General features: G+C 43.8%; 1 protein-coding gene across 8 annotated transcripts in view; it reads left to right on the top strand.

Moving 5' to 3' along the window:
* LOC102490674 (uncharacterized) overlaps window positions 1-12,358 on the top strand; it is a 321,768-nt gene that overhangs the window by 4,029 nt on the left and 305,381 nt on the right. The gene's annotated exons all lie outside the window — the stretch shown is intronic.

Here is a 12,358-nt window from a genome sequence, read left to right as displayed (position 1 = left end):
GGCCCCCCCCCCCTCCCAGCCCGTGCCCCCTCCTCGGCCGGCCGGTGCCGGATCGCAGCCTCAACAAGAGGCGGAGGCCAGAGGCGCCGCCGCGGTCCCCACCTCTCAGAGGTGGGCTTTTCGGAGTTCCCGTCCCGGGAGGGAGCGCAGAGAAAGTTCTCTGCCTTTCCCGGCGCGCGCGCACCCCTACGCCGTCTCCGTCCTCCCCTCTCTCTTCCCTCCCCTTGTTCCTTTCCCGTCTCCGTTTCCTCCTCCTCTCCCGGTCTCTGTGCCGCTCTGTCATTCTCCGCCCGCCACCCCTCTCACCCCTGCGGTGGCCCTCTGCAGTTTCCATAGTGAGGTCTCCCTTCCCTTCCTCCTGCTCTCCCTGTGCCCATTCCTCGCCGCCAGCCCTCTGAGGGTTCCTTAGGAGTGAAAGTGGCCCTGGCTGGAGCGCCTCCCCGCTCCACTAGGTCATTCCGCACGAGACGTGGGCACCTGAGATCCGCTCCCGATTTCACCCCCCAAATGTTACAGATGAAGTTCTCAATCCCGCCGTTCCGGAAAGTTTCGGGAAAAAATACTGAAGCCGTGTTTTCCCTCCATCTCTGCACTTATCCTGACAGGATCCCGAGCGGTTTGTAGGTCCCCGAACCCCCCACCATCACCACCATCCCCCCGCAGAAAAAAGAAAAGGTTCCGACTCGCCCGGGGCAGACGCGGGGGCGGGAGTTGGGCGCCCGGGACTCCCGAGACGCGCAGTGGGGAGCGGGGCGGCGGCGGTCCCGGGGGAAGCGCCCGGCGGGGACGCAGCTCTCAGCCCCCACTTCCGCTTGCGTCTGGCCCCGGGCGGCTCCAAGCCGACGCCGCAGGCTGCACCTACCTCCGCGCTGGGGTGCACATCTGCGAGTCAGAAATTATGTCAGAGGAAGGGTGTGTGCGCGCGAATTGTTTAACCCTGGGCTGTTCACAAGCACCTTTTCCTTTACCAGCGCTCAGGAAGAGAGGATGTGCTTAGTCTCTAGAGAAAGGAAGCAGCGGTTTCGGTAAGACATGACTAAGGAGCACAGTTGCTCATTTGTCCTAGGACCGGGGTTCTCCGTTGCCTGGTGGGTTCGAATTGGGGATGGGCAACACCAAAGATGGCCAGCGCCAGGGACCCAAGAGCCCTGGTGCTAGAACTGCCAACTCTGCACATCACGGTAGGGACGGTCCTGGCAGAGGCAGAAATGAATTGCCAACACCGGAATTGTCCTAAAGAAGTTGCCGACCCAGGTGGATTAGTAGTGCGATTGCCTGGTGACCCGGAACCCACGAAGGGTCCGCACGAGAGGCGACGCTAGTAAAATAGCAACACCTGTCACGTGCGCAGTTCGGGGTCGTCGAGGACGGCCCTGTCGTCGTGACCTTCCAGGTTACTTAAGTGACGTCTCTGATCCTCGGGCTTTCATTATGTAACCGCATTCCTCACCGCCAGGGTCTGTCAGGTAGGTGCTGGCGAATATAGCTTGGGTCCGAAAAGTACCAAGAAATCAATCCACTAGCAGATTCCTATGGACAATCGTCTTGCCATAGTATTTCCACGTAAAATTACTAAACTAGCTGACACTTTTCCTCTCTAATTCAAGTCCTCCCGATAAAGAGACGCAAACTATATAGAGAAGATTGTGTGTAGGGACAGACACCCCCCTTGGGTAGTCTCTCTCCTTCACTTCCTTTTGATGGCTAGTACTCTGTTTTCAGGACCAACTAACTTATTTACAGTACTTGGAAATGGCTCCTGGTACAACCCCATCAATTGGCAAGAACTGATAGGGAAGGAAGCCACCAGGTGCTTCCGTGCCCTGCTGGGGTGACTAAAAGCCTGTTTCTGAATATCTCATCCACCTTGAGTCTACTCAGCCTTTCTTCGCCTATTAGCTCTTCTCCATCTACCTCTGGTAACAAGTCTTAAAGGCCCTTAGGGAACTATGTTTTAAATCATGAGAAATAAAAAGGATGATTGAGCCAATTCAGATCAAATTCTTTTGTTTCAGTCTTCTGTTTGGTACTTGCCATGTACCAGACCATGTGCTAATTTAGGGCGTTAATTTAATTCTCACAACAGCACTATGAGACCATCACTGTCAGTAATTGCATTTTCCGATGACAACGATAACAGATCTAAAAAGGTAAAATAACTTGACCAGGGTCTCCAACTAGTAGGTGAGAGACGGGATGCAAATTGTCAGCAGTTTAGCCCAGATTCATATGTAAGAATGAGTCATCCAGAGTGTTGCTAGAATTTGGAGGGTTTCATTAGGGAAGATGGAGAAAAGCATTCAGAAAGTGGCCTTAATTTCCTATTCTATGCAAAGGTTTCTTTGGTTCTCTTACTCCTTCTTGTAATGCTAAATGATAATCATCTCAGCTATTTGACATTTCAAAACTTTGCCCTTAACACCTAGAGCAGATCTGGCATATATAGTAGGTGCTCAAGTACCTTTATTTATTTTAATATTTGCCAGAAGGTACATGCACTTTCCAGAAACAGTGCTGAAAGTGTTGTTCAAATCACCAGTTTGGGGACTCAGACTGTGCTGTCCACCATGTAGTGTTCCAGCCATCTTAATCACCATTCAAAAAATATTGAATGCATGAATGAATGAATGAAGCCCTCTTGCTTTGGTTCAGCTATGCTAAATAGCTTATTATATAATAAATATTAATTTTTAGTTTTTGCTATAGGGTTTGTCATAGGTTTGCCAAAGAGAGAGGCAGAGATACAGGGAAAGTGAGAAATCACTCGCCCCAGGGAGGATGGCCACACAGCAGTCCCTTCTCCTCCATTCTCCTTTCAGGATTTTGGACATGTCCGCACACTTGTTGGCATGTTTTTGTTTTTGTGTGTGTGTTCTTTTTTTTTCCTTTCTTAAATTTTTGCTATAGGGTGCATGCACTCACCAGAAAGACAGAGACAGAAACAGAAAGTGAGAAAAACCCCAGGGGGGATGGCCATGCCAAGATCTCTTCTCCGCAATTTCTCCTCCATTCTCCTCTCAGGATCTTGGGCACACACGCCCAGCGTAAATTTATTTTTTTCTTTTTTGGAGAGGTTTTTGCTATAGGGCACATGCACTAGCCAGAAAGAGATAGAAAGCAAGAAATCACCCCCCAGCGGGATAGCCACACCTCAATCCCTTCTCCTTTCTCCTCTTGGGATCTTGGGCACACACGCACACGTGCCCGACCTGAGTTTAAACCACCAGGTCTGGGACTCGAACTGTGGTCGACTACATGGGAATCCAGCGACATAGCCATTACCCTAACTGCTGGTCCCACCCAGCAAATATTTTACCCACCCAGGGTAAATTTTAAGCCACCAGGTCTGGGATTCAAACCATGGTCGACTAAGTGGGTGTCCAGCAACATAACCATTATGCCATCTGCTGGTCCTGCCAGCATGTTTCTCAAGTCACAAAGTCTGGGGCTCAAATCATACAACTGGTCACGCGGGATTCAGCATTTTAACCTCCCTATCCTGCTGCCCCATACATTTACTTTAAAAAGCAGAGTTTAGGGGAAATTCTATAGACATACAGAACTGCTCAGTTCCAGAGGGAAAAGTAGGTTTTTTTTTTTTTTTAAGTAAACTGGCTCCTTACAAAAGTTTTTCTCTGAAAGTTGCAAAAGCTTTTGAGGTCACCTGGAGTTAATGGAGAGAGTTAGGCCCATTCTTTTTCCTTCTGGGGCTTTACTGGAATTGAATGCTATTAGAGGTTAAGTGGAAGTCTTCTTTGGCTGATTCTTTATGAAAATCAGTTCCCAGGGGAAAGATGATGGACATTAGTCCCTGGAGAGAAATAATCTGTCAATGGAAATGAGAGATGACATCACATATGACTCTCTTTGCAGAATACCTCTGGAAACAGCAGGAAGGATAGCTTAAACATGCCATCAATTTTCATAGAAAAGGGAAACTCACACCCAAAGGATAGGGAGAGACCAGGAGACAGAATTAAAGTGAATAGTTCCTGAGTGGTTAGCTGCAGGTGATTTTGGGGAAAAGCTAAGTGTTAAGGTATGGAGTAAGAATCCTGCTGAGCAAAGCACCAAGCAGCAATGGAGTGAATGAGCTCTGTGACACTGGGCAACACCCTGAGCCAGTTCCTTATTTAAAGAGTGGGGATAGGGAAATACTGCACCTTTGCTAGCCCTGTGAGTAAATGACTGGTATATTTATAAGTCATCTAACTACTGACTTCAAGCAGCACATAATATGAGACAATATGGTAACAACATTAGATTCTCTTTGTTGAATTCCTACTTTGTGCTAATTTTGTTTTTGAGAGATTTTTGCTATAAGGTGCACGTGTTTGCCAGAGAGGTACAGAGACAAAGCAAGAAATCACCCCCCAGGGGGGATGGCCACGCTGCAATTCCTTCTCCTCCATTCTCCTCTCGGGTTTGGGGAACGCACACACAGGTGGCCTGGCTTGAGTTTTAAGCCACAAGGTCTGCAACTCGAACCACAGACAACTGTGTGGGAGTCCAGTGACGTAACCATTATGCCATCTGCTGGTCCCTGTGCTAATTATTTAATCCTCATAGCTATCCTGTTGTTTAGGTTTTACTCTCCCCATTTTATTACAATGAAAACAAGACAGGAAAAATAAGTGTCTTGCCCAGCTGTACAGAACTAGACTGTGCAGACCTGGGTTTGGCACTCACGTCCGTTTACCTCCAAAGCTTGTGATCTCCATTTGTCACAGCTGCCTAGTAATAGATTTTTTCACCTAGTTGTCCTTAGCCATTCATTCAGCCTTTCTACTTGGCCTGAAAAACATGCTAAGAACGGTATTTTTTCTTTTAATGCTAAACCTAAACTTCTAAATAGCTTCTTTTGCACCTACTTAGAATGTTATACTTCCATTTTTGAGTTGTCTTAGTAAAGCTCTCATGAGACTTACTACATTTTTGTAAAATTGATCCCTTCTGCAGCTTGTCCAGTCACCACATGTTCTTGCTTACTTATTCCAGAAGACACTATTGTCCAGGCTTTGGAGCCCTCTATGAATGTCACTCATGTTCACTTTCATACTCTATAAAAAAGAGCCTCAGAATCTTATTCTGCCCCCTTTAGCATCCCAGGGAATGAAACCTTCAGACTTGGGATTCAATATCTACAAATGGAGAACATAAATGCTGGACATTGGGGCCAGCAGGTGGCGCAGTGGTATTTATAAGTCATCTAACTACTGACTTCAAGCAGCACATAATATGAGACAATATGGTAACAACATTAGATTCTCTTTGTTGAATTCCTACTTTGTGCTAATTTTGTTTTTGAGAGATTTTTGCTATAAGGTGCACGTGTTTGCCAGAGAGGTACAGAGACAAAGCAAGAAATCACCCCCCAGGGGGGATGGCCACGCTGCAATTCCTTCTCCTCCATTCTCCTCTCGGGTTTGGGGAACGCACACACAGGTGGCCTGGCTTGAGTTTTAAGCCACAAGGTCTGCAACTCGAACCACAGACAACTGTGTGGGAGTCCAGTGACGTAACCATTATGCCATCTGCTGGTCCCTGTGCTAATTATTTAATCCTCATAGCTATCCTGTTGTTTAGGTTTTACTCTCCCCATTTTATTACAATGAAAACAAGACAGGAAAAATAAGTGTCTTGCCCAGCTGTACAGAACTAGACTGTGCAGACCTGGGTTTGGCACTCACGTCCGTTTACCTCCAAAGCTTGTGATCTCCATTTGTCACAGCTGCCTAGTAATAGATTTTTTCACCTAGTTGTCCTTAGCCATTCATTCAGCCTTTCTACTTGGCCTGAAAAACATGCTAAGAACGGTATTTTTTCTTTTAATGCTAAACCTAAACTTCTAAATAGCTTCTTTTGCACCTACTTAGAATGTTATACTTCCATTTTTGAGTTGTCTTAGTAAAGCTCTCATGAGACTTACTACATTTTTGTAAAATTGATCCCTTCTGCAGCTTGTCCAGTCACCACATGTTCTTGCTTACTTATTCCAGAAGACACTATTGTCCAGGCTTTGGAGCCCTCTATGAATGTCACTCATGTTCACTTTCATACTCTATAAAAAAGAGCCTCAGAATCTTATTCTGCCCCCTTTAGCATCCCAGGGAATGAAACCTTCAGACTTGGGATTCAATATCTACAAATGGAGAACATAAATGCTGGACATTGGGGCCAGCAGGTGGCGCAGTGGTTAAGGCACTGGAGTCCCCCGTGACTCACAAAGGTTGGAATCTTGGACTTGGTTGCTTAAAACTCACACTGGGAGCACATGGGTGCATGGCCAAAATACCAGAAGGAGAATGGAGAAGGGACTGCAGCCTGGCCATCCCCTTTGGGGGTGGGGGGGTGTGATTTCTCACTCTCTCTGGTGAGTGTATGCACCCTGTAACAGAAATCTTTAAAAAAAAAAAAAAAAAGTGCTGGACCTCAAGCTCAGATCCAAACCATTTTTAAACTGAAGCCAAATTAGACAGTTACACATGTGTGCAAATGCAATTTCATCGTTTCTTAAAAGTGGACATTTGATACCTATGTTGTTAGGAATAGGGATTCTAATAACCTTCAGAGTTTTGACTTGCAGCTGTATGCTCCCTGAGCCCAGAACATTCCTGTCCTAGTTTGGTTCACACTTGCTGTCATTGCCTGGTTTCCTTGGTTAGACCTGAAACTACATAAGGACAAAGGACAGTCCATCTCCCTCTTCACTATATCCCTTGGTAAATGATAGACACATAAATATTTAAGTGAGTTAACTATTGCCACCGCATGTCTTCTAGTTTTCAGAGCCAGCATTTTATTTAAAATTTTTTTAATAATTATTTATTTTATTTATTTATGTATTCATTCATTTATTTCTTAATTTGAGCAGAGAGAGACAGAGGGTGAGAGTGAGAGAGAAAGGAAGTGAGAAAGCAAGCCACCAGATTCAAGACTCGAACCCTGGTCGGCCATGTGGGAGTGTCCAGCACCTTAACCACCATGCCACCTGCTGGTCCCAAGAGCCAGCATTTTATTTTATAGAACTGATCAATCACCCAAAGACTGACACCCCAGGAATGACTTCTGTTTCTCACAGTACCTCTATCAAAGGGGAAGTAATTTCTGCTCGAATCAGAATGATCATGATCCTTTGTTCTGGAATCAGAAACTTCCAGAGCTAGGCTTTTCTCGGTGGCTACTTCTGGATCAATGAATAACGAGGCACCCAGAAGCAGTCAACGTATCCAGTAAGAGTTAGACCTGACCTGTGCTGTGGGTGGCTGCCACCTGTGCATGTCCTACTAATGGGGTAATAATGGTTACCCACTTTACAGGGATACCTTGAAAATGACTTGATCCAGGAATGTGGTGGTGTAGAGCCTGGCATAGAGGAAGTCATCTCCGAATGGTCAGATCGGCAGTCTCACTCGCACCCATCTGCTACATAGGAAAAACAGTTCTTGATTTCTGACAAAAAGGCACCAACAGCCTAGCGTTTTCTCAACTTTCTACCACCTTCCATCAATTATGAGCCTTTCTCCAGCTGGAAAAGAAAAAAGCCAAGTGTAAACTTCTCTTTCTTTGATAATATATTTTTTTAAATACTCATTCTTGCTGTTAGCCTCTTTATCCTGTTTTAAAATAGCTTTATTCCCTCTTCTTTAAAATTTGCTTAAATTAGCAGTTCATATACATCCAATCTTGCATTTTTTCAAGTTTTAGGCATTTTTCTTTCAGAATTTTTCAAACAGTCTCTCTTAGTACATTTATGCATTGACAACAAATACCTGAGGCTGGGTAAATTTAAGAAAATAGGGATTTATTTTGACTCACAGTTCTGGTATCAGAAGTGTAAAGGCACCACAAAATGATGGAAGGCAGAACTTTCAGCAGAACAGAGCATGGTGTGTGTATCCATGTGACTTTCTCTATACTTAAAAAACCACTAGAACTCAATCAAGAGGCCCTATGCTAATGACATTCATCACACCAGACATCCCCACCCTGGGACACCATGAAATAATTAAATTTTTACTTGACACCTTTACAATACATTCAATACATTGAGTTGTCAAAAAAGTCATGACATTTTTCTATCCAAACATGCATCATGACTTTTCTGACGATTCAATATAATCAAGTCCCAAGACATGAATTGCAGGGGAACATCAAGTTACTGCCCACTAAGACTGAATTCCAAAATGTGAAACTTTGGGGTACACACCTTTAGCAAACCATAACACAGCCAAAACATTTTCTCTCTGACCATGAACAACAACAATCTGTTTCATGTTAAACAGTTTTATACGTGTAAAAAAGTAGTTGTGTAAGTAAGCATGGTTATGCTTCAATCCTGCTCCAATGCTATAGCTTCTCAGATTTGGGGTGCATGTGTTCCCAAATATGTTTCAGGCTGACCAGGCCAGAGATCTGAACCAAGATCACCACGTGGGAGCCAGCTCTTCTTTTTTTTTCTTTTTTTTTTTTTTTGAGAGATTTTCACTGTAGGGCACGTGCGCTCGCCAGACAGACAGAGAGAGACATAGAGACAGAAAGCGAGAAATCACCCCCCAGGGGGGATGGTCACGCCACAATCCCTTCTCCTCCATTCTCCTCTCGGGATCTTGGGCACGCACGCACACGCGCCCGGCGTGAGTTTTAAGCCACCGGGTCCGGGACACGAACCACGGTCGACTACGTGGGAGTCCAGCGACATAGCCATTACGCTAACTGCTGGTTCCCGGAGCCAGCTTTTCTTGAGCAGTGTGTTGCTGCTGCACCATGGAGCCAGCCTAGGGCCTGCACTCTTAAACCACTACATTATACTTTCATATGTATGTACACTTCATGAAGCTTAATATAGGAACATTTGTACTGCTCAGGAATGCAGTCTTACAGAGGCAAAAATCCAATTATTAGTAGAATTCAGATTATCAGGACGACTGGGAGTGAGATCAATAGGAGGAGTGGTTTAGGAAGTCAGTCACAAATGTGGGTTTCTGGATGTCAGACTAGCTGGGGTAGAGGAGGAGAGTGTCTTTCTAGCCCCAAAGCACTCACTCACCTAACTATAAAACTGGCCCTTGGGAGCAGTAGTCTCGGTCCGAGGCTTATTGCCTTTGCCGTTCTTATAAATTCCCATTGACCTCACTTTGGCCCAAGGTCTGGTAGTATCCAGTCTGGGCTGTGGTCTTTGCTATAAAAATAGCATATGGCTAAGAGGCCTGTCTTGTAGTTGTAAAAGTGGCACAGGGTTTGAATTCCCCATGATCTAATTTGGGAGCCCAGTACAAAGAAGGTGTTCAAAGAACTTTTCATATTATCTCAGCTATGGTGACAACCAAGGACACTGGGGAGGAGCTAGGGGCAGAGAATACCTTAATTTTCCAAGCCAGTGTGCATAAACTTAAAATGTGCAAAAACATAAATGCATCACTTGTACAGACTGGACCTGGTCATGAGATTACATGACATTAGATCAATGCAGTTCTAAATGGTGTATTCACCGTGCACTGCCTTTGTGTTAACTGGCACCAATAACACAAAATAAGTTGCTTCCTGAAATGTAAGCCTAGCAATTAGGACCTTGTCACGTCTCTATCAGATGTTGGCAAAATAATTGGTTTTGCAGTTGTTTTTTTATTTTTTTTCCCTCACTCCAAACAGGTTTGACATTATATATTGGGTGGCTCATGGCACTATAACTGGAGTAAACTTCAGCTACTGTTGGGCTCTATGTAAGAGAGTTACAAAATGGAAGGAAGATAGTTACAAAAATGGAGGGGTAGTTTTCTTTGGGAATCCTCACCATGGTGATGGTGGTTCCTGAATTCTGGTAATATAGTAACACAGATTCATTCACATACATTTTTACAATCAGGGTTTCTTTCTTTCTTTTTTTTTTTTTTAAGAGGTTTTTGCTGTAGGGCGAGTGCGCTCACCAGACAGACAGAGAGAGACAGAGAGACAGAAACTGAGAAATCACCCCCCAGGGGGGATGGCCATGCCGCAATCCCTTCTCCTCCATTCTCCTCTTGGGATCTTGGGCACGCACGCACACGCGCCTGGTGTGAGTTTTAAGCCACCGGATCCGGGACACGAACCGCAGTCGACTACATGGGAATCCAGCGACATAGCCATTACGCTAACTGCTGGTCTCCAATCAGGATTTCTTACAAATGATTATTCAGCCTACTGATTCTAAATATACTTCTGAACCTCGGACTTATATTTGCTCTAAATTGTCTTTTCCAACAAAACAACAGGTTAAGGTGAGAAATGACTCCCTCCCTGATCAGACTATAGCCTTATGTCCAAGAAAAGAGAAAAATGACAAAATTTAAGATCACCTTCTCCATACTACACTGACCAGGTCAAAGGGAAGGGAAACATCAAGAGAGAGTACATCAATAAAATATTAGGCAATTGTTAAAAAGAGAGTAAGAACCATATGTTTAGCATATAAGCATGTCCATGATGAATTGTTCTGCAAGAGAGTTACAGCACTGTTTGTTTAATTGGGTCCTACTGCAGTAAAAATGAAATGAAGCACAACACAAAATCTCAGCCTGTGCTAAAATGTGATATGCACAGAAAAAAGTCTAGACGGATCGACATCCAACCTTCTGTGACCAGTGATTTTCTCTGGGAATGGGAATTATGGAGATGTCTTATACTTTTCACATTTCTATGATAGGCATTTCCATATTGTTTGACTATTTTTACAACAAGGATATATTACTTTCTTAATGAGAAAAATAATATTCTTTTTAAAACAGAGAGAAAATATATAAAGAAAATTTATGTTGGTATTGTCACCCTTAGGGAAAATTTTTCTTATAAATTATAACCTTAGATTTTTCTGTAACATTCGATATGTGTTTCATTATTTGAAAATAATCTTATGTATTTTTGTGTCTGTGAGAACAAACACTAGAAAGAGATTTATGATGGTCAAAGCAGGCTTTTGAGGGGAAGCTAGTGACTTAGAAATATAAGCAATTGATATATGGTAACCATGGGTTTAAAACATGAATGGAGAATAACAACTGAGTAATAGGAAAAAATAAAAGTATTCTCAACCCCTGGCTATATAAACATGGAAGATATTTCTTCATTCATTCATTCAATATTAATCAAATACCTACTATATGCTATGCATTTTGCAGGTAGAAGAAAAGTTCATACTCTAGGAAAGAAGAGAAGCATAAAACAAATACCTGAACACAGATGTAATTAAACATTATTCTAAGTATTGTAAAGACATTAAAAGGAAGATAGTGTACACAAGGTAAACAGAAAAGGCCTCTTCTTTTTTTAAAGCTTTTTTTTTTTTTTTTTTATGGCCATAGCGTGTATGCCCTTGCTGGAGAGAGAGAGAAGGAAGTAAGAAATCACACACTATGGGGTGGCACAGTGGCCCCACCGCAGTCCCTTCTCTTCCATTTTCCTTTTGGGATTTTGGGCACACATGCCTGGTGAGATTTTCAACCTACTGTTGGACGACTTGAACCATGTTTGGCCATGTAGGATCTGGCGTCTTAACTATCACGTCACCTGCTAACCCCTAGAAAGGCCTCCTTAAGGAATAAGTAAATTGCAACATAGAGAACAAAATGGAGCCAATTCCTTAAAGAATGAGAAGAAAAGTATTCTGGGCAGAGAGAACAGCTGGCTGGGTAAGGTCTTGAGAAGAAAGTTAGATGTTTCAGAACACAAAAAGACCTTTTGGTACAGTACTACGCATAAGGAGGAGATGATTAGAACAGGATGAGAGCAAGCCTGCAGCCAGGTAATAATAGGGCCTTTCAGGTGAAGAGTTTGCATCATATTCTGAGAATAAAGGGAAGCCAGGGAAATACATTGGGCAGGGGAATGGCAAGAAAGATCATTCTGTGTGGAAAATAGAGTCAAAGGGCTATTGCATTGTCCAGATGAGAAAACATGAAAATATTTCATCTTGTTATGAAAACAAATTTTGCGTGATAAGAAACATTAGTGCATGTTGTGCTGCTATAACAGAGTGCCAGAGATTTGGCAACATATAATGAACAGAATTCCATTGGATTACTGTTCTACAGGCTGGGAAACCCAATATTAAGTTGCCGATATCTGGCGAGGGCCTTCTTAACCGTGGCAGAAGACATCACATGGTGGAAGGGCAGGGAGGGAGAAAGAGAAAGTTTCAGAGAAAGAGTGGGTGGATGAACTCCCCCTTTCATAAGGAACTCACCCCTGAGGTAATGAACCTACTCCTGACAACAGCGTTAATTCAGTCACTGCCCTCATGGCCTAATCACTTTTCATTAGCTCCTCCCCCAATGCTGTACATTAAGTTTTCAACACTTGCTTCTTGGGAGAACACATTCAAGTC

The sequence above is a fragment of the Tupaia chinensis genome, unplaced genomic scaffold (assembly GCF_000334495.1).
Source record: "Tupaia chinensis unplaced genomic scaffold, TupChi_1.0 Scaffold000569_1, whole genome shotgun sequence".
Lineage (NCBI taxonomy): Eukaryota > Metazoa > Chordata > Mammalia > Scandentia > Tupaiidae > Tupaia > Tupaia belangeri.
This window is presented reverse-complemented; position numbering and strand designations above follow the sequence as displayed.